A 7,372-nucleotide genomic window follows, 5' to 3' on the forward strand; every position below is an offset into this window, starting at 1 on the left:
CCGAGGGGGCTCTGGGGCTGAGGATGTGGGTGGACCAAGCCCCTGGCAGTGCCCCATGGGACCCCCATCCCCACCCCCCGAAGAACCAGGGCACAAACACCCTCCCATTGCAGGGCTGGGGGCCCTCCTAGCCTCGGGGTGCAGTTAATTAGAACCTGATTAGAGCTTAATTAGAGCTGGGGGCTTGGGGCTGAAACTGCGGGTCAAGGGGGGCTTGGCTGTGGGTACAGCCATGGAATGGTGGAATGGTTGGGGTTGGAAGGGACATTAAAAGGTCATCTCGTTCCGTCCCCTGGCGTGGGGAGGGGGCTCTTCCCCCCATCCCAAGGAAGCCCAGGCAGGGCTTTGCCTCCCAGTTTTTGATTTAGTGTGAAATTCCTGCTTTCCATTCAGATCCTTCATCCCCCGATTTCACAGGGCTTTGCCCAACCAGCAAATTATTCCCAAAATCCGTACGGGAGCCTGCAGATCCACCAAATGAGGATTTCCCTCCCTGAAACGCTCTCTCTTTGCCAGCCAGGAGAGAGAAATGCCCCGTTTGGATGCATTATTGAAAGGCTTTTCCTGCCCGCAGCCAGCAGCGGTGAAAACACCTGGTTTATGCATTATTGAGGTAATTGCTGCCCGCAGCCAGCTGGTTTTAAGCGGTTCCTCAGCCTGCAGAGGTCAGCATTGGAAAGGCTTTTTCCAAAGGGATTTAGGGAGCTGAAATCCCGAGGGATTTCTGCAGGAACCCCCCCATCCCCAGGGGTGTCCTCAGCCCACCTGGAACCCATCGGATGACATCAAAAATCAGCGTTAAAATGGAATATTTTGTGGTCAGAGGGAGTTGTGGTGTGTGGAAAAGTGATGCTCTTACCTGGGATTCAGTCGGGAAATGAGATGCTCCCAGCTGGATCTGAAGGCCTGAAGTCACAAAATTCTGACATAATTAAAAAGGAGAGGTTTGCCTTATTTTTACAAAACCCTCTCTGCGGCAGCCCCGCGTTTTAAACGCTGTAAAACCCACTTGGTGGTGCAGGAGAGCAAAGGGATTATCCACTTTAAACGTTAAGTAACCTAAAAGCAATAATATTTACCGGCTTCATCCACTGATTAAAGCAATCACAGAAACAAACCCGGAGTCGTTTAGGTTGGAAAAGGCTTCTGAGGTCATCAGATCCAGTGGATTTGTGAACAAACGAGCTGGATTCAGCTGGATCTTCCTGAAGTTATTCCTTGCGGCTGGGTCACAATAAATAACAGATAGACAACAAATAGCAGAGGAATTCACCCCGAAATAAACGTTTGTTATAGATCACCACCGAATATCCCTGTCCCTTGCCTGGAATGTGGGTGGATTAAAAATGTGAGGATCTTTGAGTTCGTGGTAAATCACCCACGAATTATCCAGAGAATTGTCCTAAACCAACCGGAGGGCTCTTTATTTACAGGGAAAAACAATAAAAAAGTGAGGACAAGCTGGGTAATGATTCGTCACCTAGAGCAAGTCAGGATTTATGATTAACATCCAGTCCCTCCCTCACAAAGGCACCTTGTCTCTTCTTCATGACTTTTTGATATTGATAAATAAATTAATAAATACTGATAAATTGATAAATTAAACACTGAAAGTAGCTCATTTCCAGCTCCTAAATGTATTTTTTTTATGATTTGGTGTCTCCTCTGTCAGGGTTTTTTTTCCTATCTCAGGTTGTCTGGATCTGTGTTTTTGAGGGGTTTTTTTCTATCTCGGTTTGTGTGGATCTGAGTTCTTTGCCTTCTAAGGACTGAACTGGTGTTGATTAAACCACTTCCCTTCTCAAACCTCCCCTTGGAATTCAGCCCTTGGGACACCTCAGCTCCCTCGTGCTATCCCTGCTGACCCCGGGAAGGGTCTATAATTAATAGGTAATCAATAATTCACAGGGCTGCCGCTCTGGCAGCTCTCCCTGCTGGGCTGGGAGCTCTGCTCAGCCCAGGTGCTGCCCACCGCCGACTCCTATTTCAGGACACAAATGGTTCTTCTCTATTCCCGGAACTAAGGAGAAATGCAGGAAAAGTCCGGCCAGTTTTGCAGGAATCAGCTTATTCCTGGGATTATAATGGCATTCAGTTTCACCATTCTTATTGCACTTCCCTCTATTTTTCTCCCCATTTCTCACTGAACACCAACCTCCTTTTCTTCCCCACAAAAAGGATCTGTGACCTCTCCCATCTGTTTTTCTCATCACCCCCTAAATACAGCTCAGGGAGCTCAGCCACAAAACAGCTGCCATGGAGAGTTGCTCGAAATGTCATCCCCATCCCCAAAATGTTCTTTTTAGAGCTGTTTGTGCAGCAGAGCTCCAGCAACGAGTGAGGGAGGGAGGAGATCCCAATTCCCAGCTCGATTCTGTTTAACCTCGGCTGAGGACTTGGCGGAATTGTACCAAACTTCCCATTTTTTTTGAGGCGTGGATTGATTCCCTACTGACTCCTTAACCCAGGCTCCCAAACGAGCTCGTCTTTGTGACAAACCAACTCCCAGAGCTTTCGCTCCCATTTTCCATTGTTTTTTAACATGGAAACTCCCTGGATTATTGATGCCACAAAAATATTTTGGAGGCACGGAGGTTCCAGGCCTGAACACAGCCAAGAAAACACCCTGGGAGAAACGATCTGGGCTTTATTAATCCGATTAATTCTGATTAATGCTGATTATTATTTGCTGTTTAATGGCTGTGGACGGGGCTTTGCCTCCCGGTTGACCCCGTGCTCCCAGCCCTGACCCGCTGCTGTGAATGCAAAGCCAATTTCCTTCATTTTCTGTACTTTGACCATTGTTCTGTCCCCAGAGTCCCTCTGGGCTCGCTGGGAAAGGTGCTGGAAGCCAAGCCAGGGGCCAAGGTCGCCGGAGCTGCTGGGAAAAGGGCACGTTCCAGTCGTGTGTGTCAGTGAGAATCAGCTTTAGGGACAACTGCAGGGAGAGGAAAAGTTCTCCTTGCCCATCTCTGGGGCAGAACAGCCCTTCCCAAGCTGGGGTTTGCCCTCTGCTGCTGTGGACTCCCAGCCAGGTTTGTTTTCATCATTTACAAGCCGTTCTCCTCCATGCTCTGGAAGCACCACGGCATAAAAACGCTTTGCAGCTTGTGCTTGATGCCTCTGGATTTTTTCTCCTGGTGGCTGACGGCAACCCCCAGCCCTGAGGAGACTGCGGGCTCCTTCCCTTGTAATTCCAGCTCTCTGCACAGATTTAACGTGACTCTAATTGCCCCGGAGCTCTCCACGCAGGCCACGAGCTGGGAGTTGCTTTGGAAAAGTTGAGGAGATAAAATCAAGGAGAAATCCTGGGGGAGAATTGTCAGCGCTGCCGCCTCCACTCAGCCCCTAAAACTGGCACATCCCAGCACCTTTGTTTTTATCCCAAATATTTCCAGCTGGGGGAAAAACCCCCCTCATTTCATCCTTCTCCTCACCCCTGTCAAAGCTCAGCTTCCTCATCCGTTCGCGGGGCAGCCATTCCCACCTCATAATCCCGGCTCGGAGGCAGGAATATTACCGGGAATTTCCAGTGGTGTTGGCGCAAGGCGAGTGAAACCTCGGACCTCAGGGAAGCCGCCTTGGAAACGCCTCCGGGGAGACGCTGCAAATCGCAGCTTTCCCCACATAAAACCCTTCGGAATCCCAGCTGCCTTCGAGCTGCCGCGGGGGGACCTCCCGGCTGCTTCCGAGCGCGGCTTCTTTGCACCAGCTTCAGCTGCCAGCGCCGCTCCTGCGTCCCTCGCATCCCTCTGTAGCCATGGAAACGGCCACGGGGGAGCGCCGTGCCCATGACAACCCCGCGGGAGCCGATTGAGCATCCTCAGAGCAGCTCCAGCCTCCGCCTGGGCTTTTCCTCGTGCCAGGCTGCGGCTGTTGGCTCGTCCCTGCTCCCGGGCGGGTGATGGCAAAGCTTTTCCTCACGGGCAGCTCCCCTGCCGGGGTAAAAGGGCAGATGTGACATTTAGTGCCGGGGTATTTGGTGTCTGAAACTTCCCTGGTGTCTTAAGAAAGACAAACTTCGTAAAGAGCCTTTCAAGTGCTGCCTTAGGGGACGGAAAAGCTTTGGACCGAGTCGTGTATGGTCTGGGGTCAACATCCCGGCTGGAAGATGCTCCAAAATGGATGGGAGGGTGCCCATCCCTTGGGAAGCTGTTCCAAGGGGTTAAAAATCCTAATGGATAAAATCCTGGCCCGATTTCCCCCCCGACCCGCATTTCCCAATCCCGGTTTCTCTGTTGATTCTCATTTACACTCAGAGCAAAAGAGGGTGGAACCCCATAAAGTCCCGGCCCCTGGAACTCTTCCCATGGAGGGAAAGGGGGAAATCCGGGTGGAAATTTATTCACCAGCTCAGCTAAGAGGATTTACAAGTTGGGTTTAATCATCTCATCCTCAGTGAGCTTGGGAGGTGGAAACCAGGTCAGGGCAGGGAAAAGCTTGTTGTGTTCTCAGGTGAATAAACAAGGCAAAGACCCGGATCAAAAGTAGGTGTATCAAAGAAAAAATGTGACTTTAAAAATACTATAAGCTTAATTTAAAAATAAATTTTAGAAGTTATTTCTCCATCTTCAACCTGGCTCTTATTTCAGTCTGTCTCGACTTGGTTTTTTTTAAAATAAAAATCAAGTCATTACCTGCATTTCCTGGCATTCAACTTTCACCCACAGCCCCTTTTCCCAGTGGGAAAACTGATTTTTTTCCCGCCCCTTTCCCAACTCAGCCCAGCCAGGAACTCACGAGAAGCACCAAGAAGCGCCCTGTGTCTGTCACACCTCCAAAATTTAAATGCACCAGCCCGAATTTCGACACGTCCCTACAAGCTCTGAGCTCACCGTGACACATTCCGGGCTCGGAGCGATTCCCCCGAGCAGGATCCTGGATGATTGATGCCAAAACAATGGGGACGGGAGCGTCTGAGCCCAGCCCGGGTTATTTTTGAGGAGGTGACCTCAGCGCTGCCGCCTGATGTCATCCAGCGTGCCCCCACCGCGGCTCCGAGCTCGGAAAGCCCTTCCAGGGGATCGCGAGTTAAAAATAAACGGGAGAGAAGGAAAGGAAAAGAAAGGAAAACCTCCCGGTGAGTCATGTGTGCCCAACCTTGCCGGCAGGGAAAAAAAAATAGGGATATTCAGCTTTTCCTGCCAGGGAGCCAGCTGTGGGTAATGGAATTGCGGGGAAGTTTATGGGAATTCTAGGATTTCTGGGAGAGAGTTCGTTCCTGAAGCTTTAGGGAGGAACATGGCGCTTTAAAAGGGCTCAAACGCCGGGTCCCTGCCGGAGCAGAGAACAGATTTATCCACTCAAAGGACACAAGGAGCCCTTTCTGGGAAGGCTTTTCCCAGAGACAGCAGGGAATTGTTGGTGTCCTGCAGCAGCTGCTCCCAAGGCACTGCGAGAGGTTATTTTTAAATCCAACACCGGGCTGAAACCAGAGCAGACAGCAAACATCATCTTGGAACGAGGACCGACTTCTCCCATCGGTTAATCCAGATAGAGGCTCAAATACACAAACTCGATATTTCTTTCCCTCGCTTCAAAGCACTTCTATTATCAGTTTTTATTCTAAAAAAAGGAAAAATTTCCCAATGAGCTTTTTAATGCTTTTTCTTTTAATAAAAGCTGTTATTTTCCCTCCTAGCACCCAGGTGATGCCTGGGAGAGGTCAAAAGCACATTTTTGGGAGCTGTGACCCATCCAGGTGATCTGCCAAGGCCTCGATGCCTCACTGGGAAGGCATCAGGGAAGGGAGGGTCCTTCCCACCCCTAAGGAGCTTACGAGTGCCCCTGCCTGGAATAGCAGCGAGCCCAGGAGCGGGGTTATCACAGCCCTAATCAGATTGGAGCAGCTGGGCGGACGTTTCTAACCCCAGGGATGAACATTTATAACCCCAGGGATGAACATTTATAACCCCAATGGATGAACATTTATAACCCCATGGATGAACATTTATAACCCCAATGGATGAACATCTATGACCCCAAGGATAAACATTTATAACCCCGAGGATAAACATTTTTAACCCCAATGGATGAATATTTATAGGCCTGTGGATAAACATTTTTAACCCCAATGGATGAACATTTATAACCCCAATGGATAAATATTTAGAATCCCCATGGATAAACATTTTTAACCCCATAAATGAACATCTTTTACCCCAATGGATAAAGATTTCTAACCCTATAGGTGAACATTTCTAACCCCATGGGTGAACATTTTAACCTGAATGGATGAACATCTATGACCCTATGGATAAACACTTCTGACCCCGTGGAGAAACATTTTTTACCCCAATAGATGAATATTTTAACCCCACAGATGAACATTTAGAGCCTTTTTAAGGCCTTGTCTAAGAGTGAAGCTCAGCAGGATGAGTTCAGCCCCCAATATTTCCTATTCCAGCAGCCGCTCCTGTGGAACAGAAATGAAAATAAATTAATTTGGCCGATTTGCTTCCTCGAGGATCCGGATTTGTCTCGGGAGCACAGCGAGGAAAAGCTCTGCTCGATTTGCTGTTTCCTGCCCCAAACCCACTTTCCCTGGTCCCTCTGGGGAGCCTCCCACAGAGGGAAGATTCCAGCAGGATCCCGGGGCCCGTGAGTCACATCTGCCCGTGGATCCCATTCCCAAATGACATCACCGAGGGAAGCAGATCCACACGGACAGCACAAACTCCTCCCCAGCACCACGAGCCATAAACTGCTTTATTTTTTCCATGAGCTCCTTGGCTTCTCTACAAAGCCGCCCCTGGCCAAGGAGAAAACCCCTCTGGAAGCAGCGGGGGGTGCTGGATGGAAAGTTTGGCCGGGCGGTTCTTCCCCTCCGTGATTTTCCTCTCCTGGCACGTGTCTCTGGGATTAGGGACATGCTGGGACTTCTCCTCCTCCTCCTCCTCCTCCCCACCGTGGGTTACGTAAGCGGTGACTCCCTGGAAGGGCACGGAGTCAACGTCCTGCTCGTGCCACCCTTCCCTCCTGGCCAGTTTCCCTGTGCAGAAGAGGCTGAAATCGAATCTCCCCTCAGAATCGGGGATGGTTTGGGTTGGGAGGACCTTAAATCTCACCCGAGGTCAGGGACGGCTCCCACTGGCCCCAAACACCTTTTGTCCATGTTTGAGCCCTTTTATCTTGTTCTTCGCTTGGTACAGGAAAGCTTCAAGGTGTCAGGAGCAAAGGAGAAATTCCGTCCGTGAGGGGTGAAATCCTGCGGTTGAACATGGAGTGGTGATGCAGGTCGAGATTTCCCAGGGAAAAGCCCTTCTGCCACTAAAAAAGGGGTAAAAATGACATTTCTGCCACTAAAAATGGGGTAAAAATGATATTTCTGCCACTAAAAACGGGCTAAAAAATGACATTTCTGCCACTAAAA

Source organism: Corvus brachyrhynchos, unplaced genomic scaffold, assembly GCF_000691975.1.
Source record: "Corvus brachyrhynchos isolate BGI_N302 unplaced genomic scaffold, ASM69197v1 scaffold119, whole genome shotgun sequence".
Taxonomy (NCBI): Eukaryota; Metazoa; Chordata; class Aves; order Passeriformes; family Corvidae; genus Corvus; species Corvus brachyrhynchos.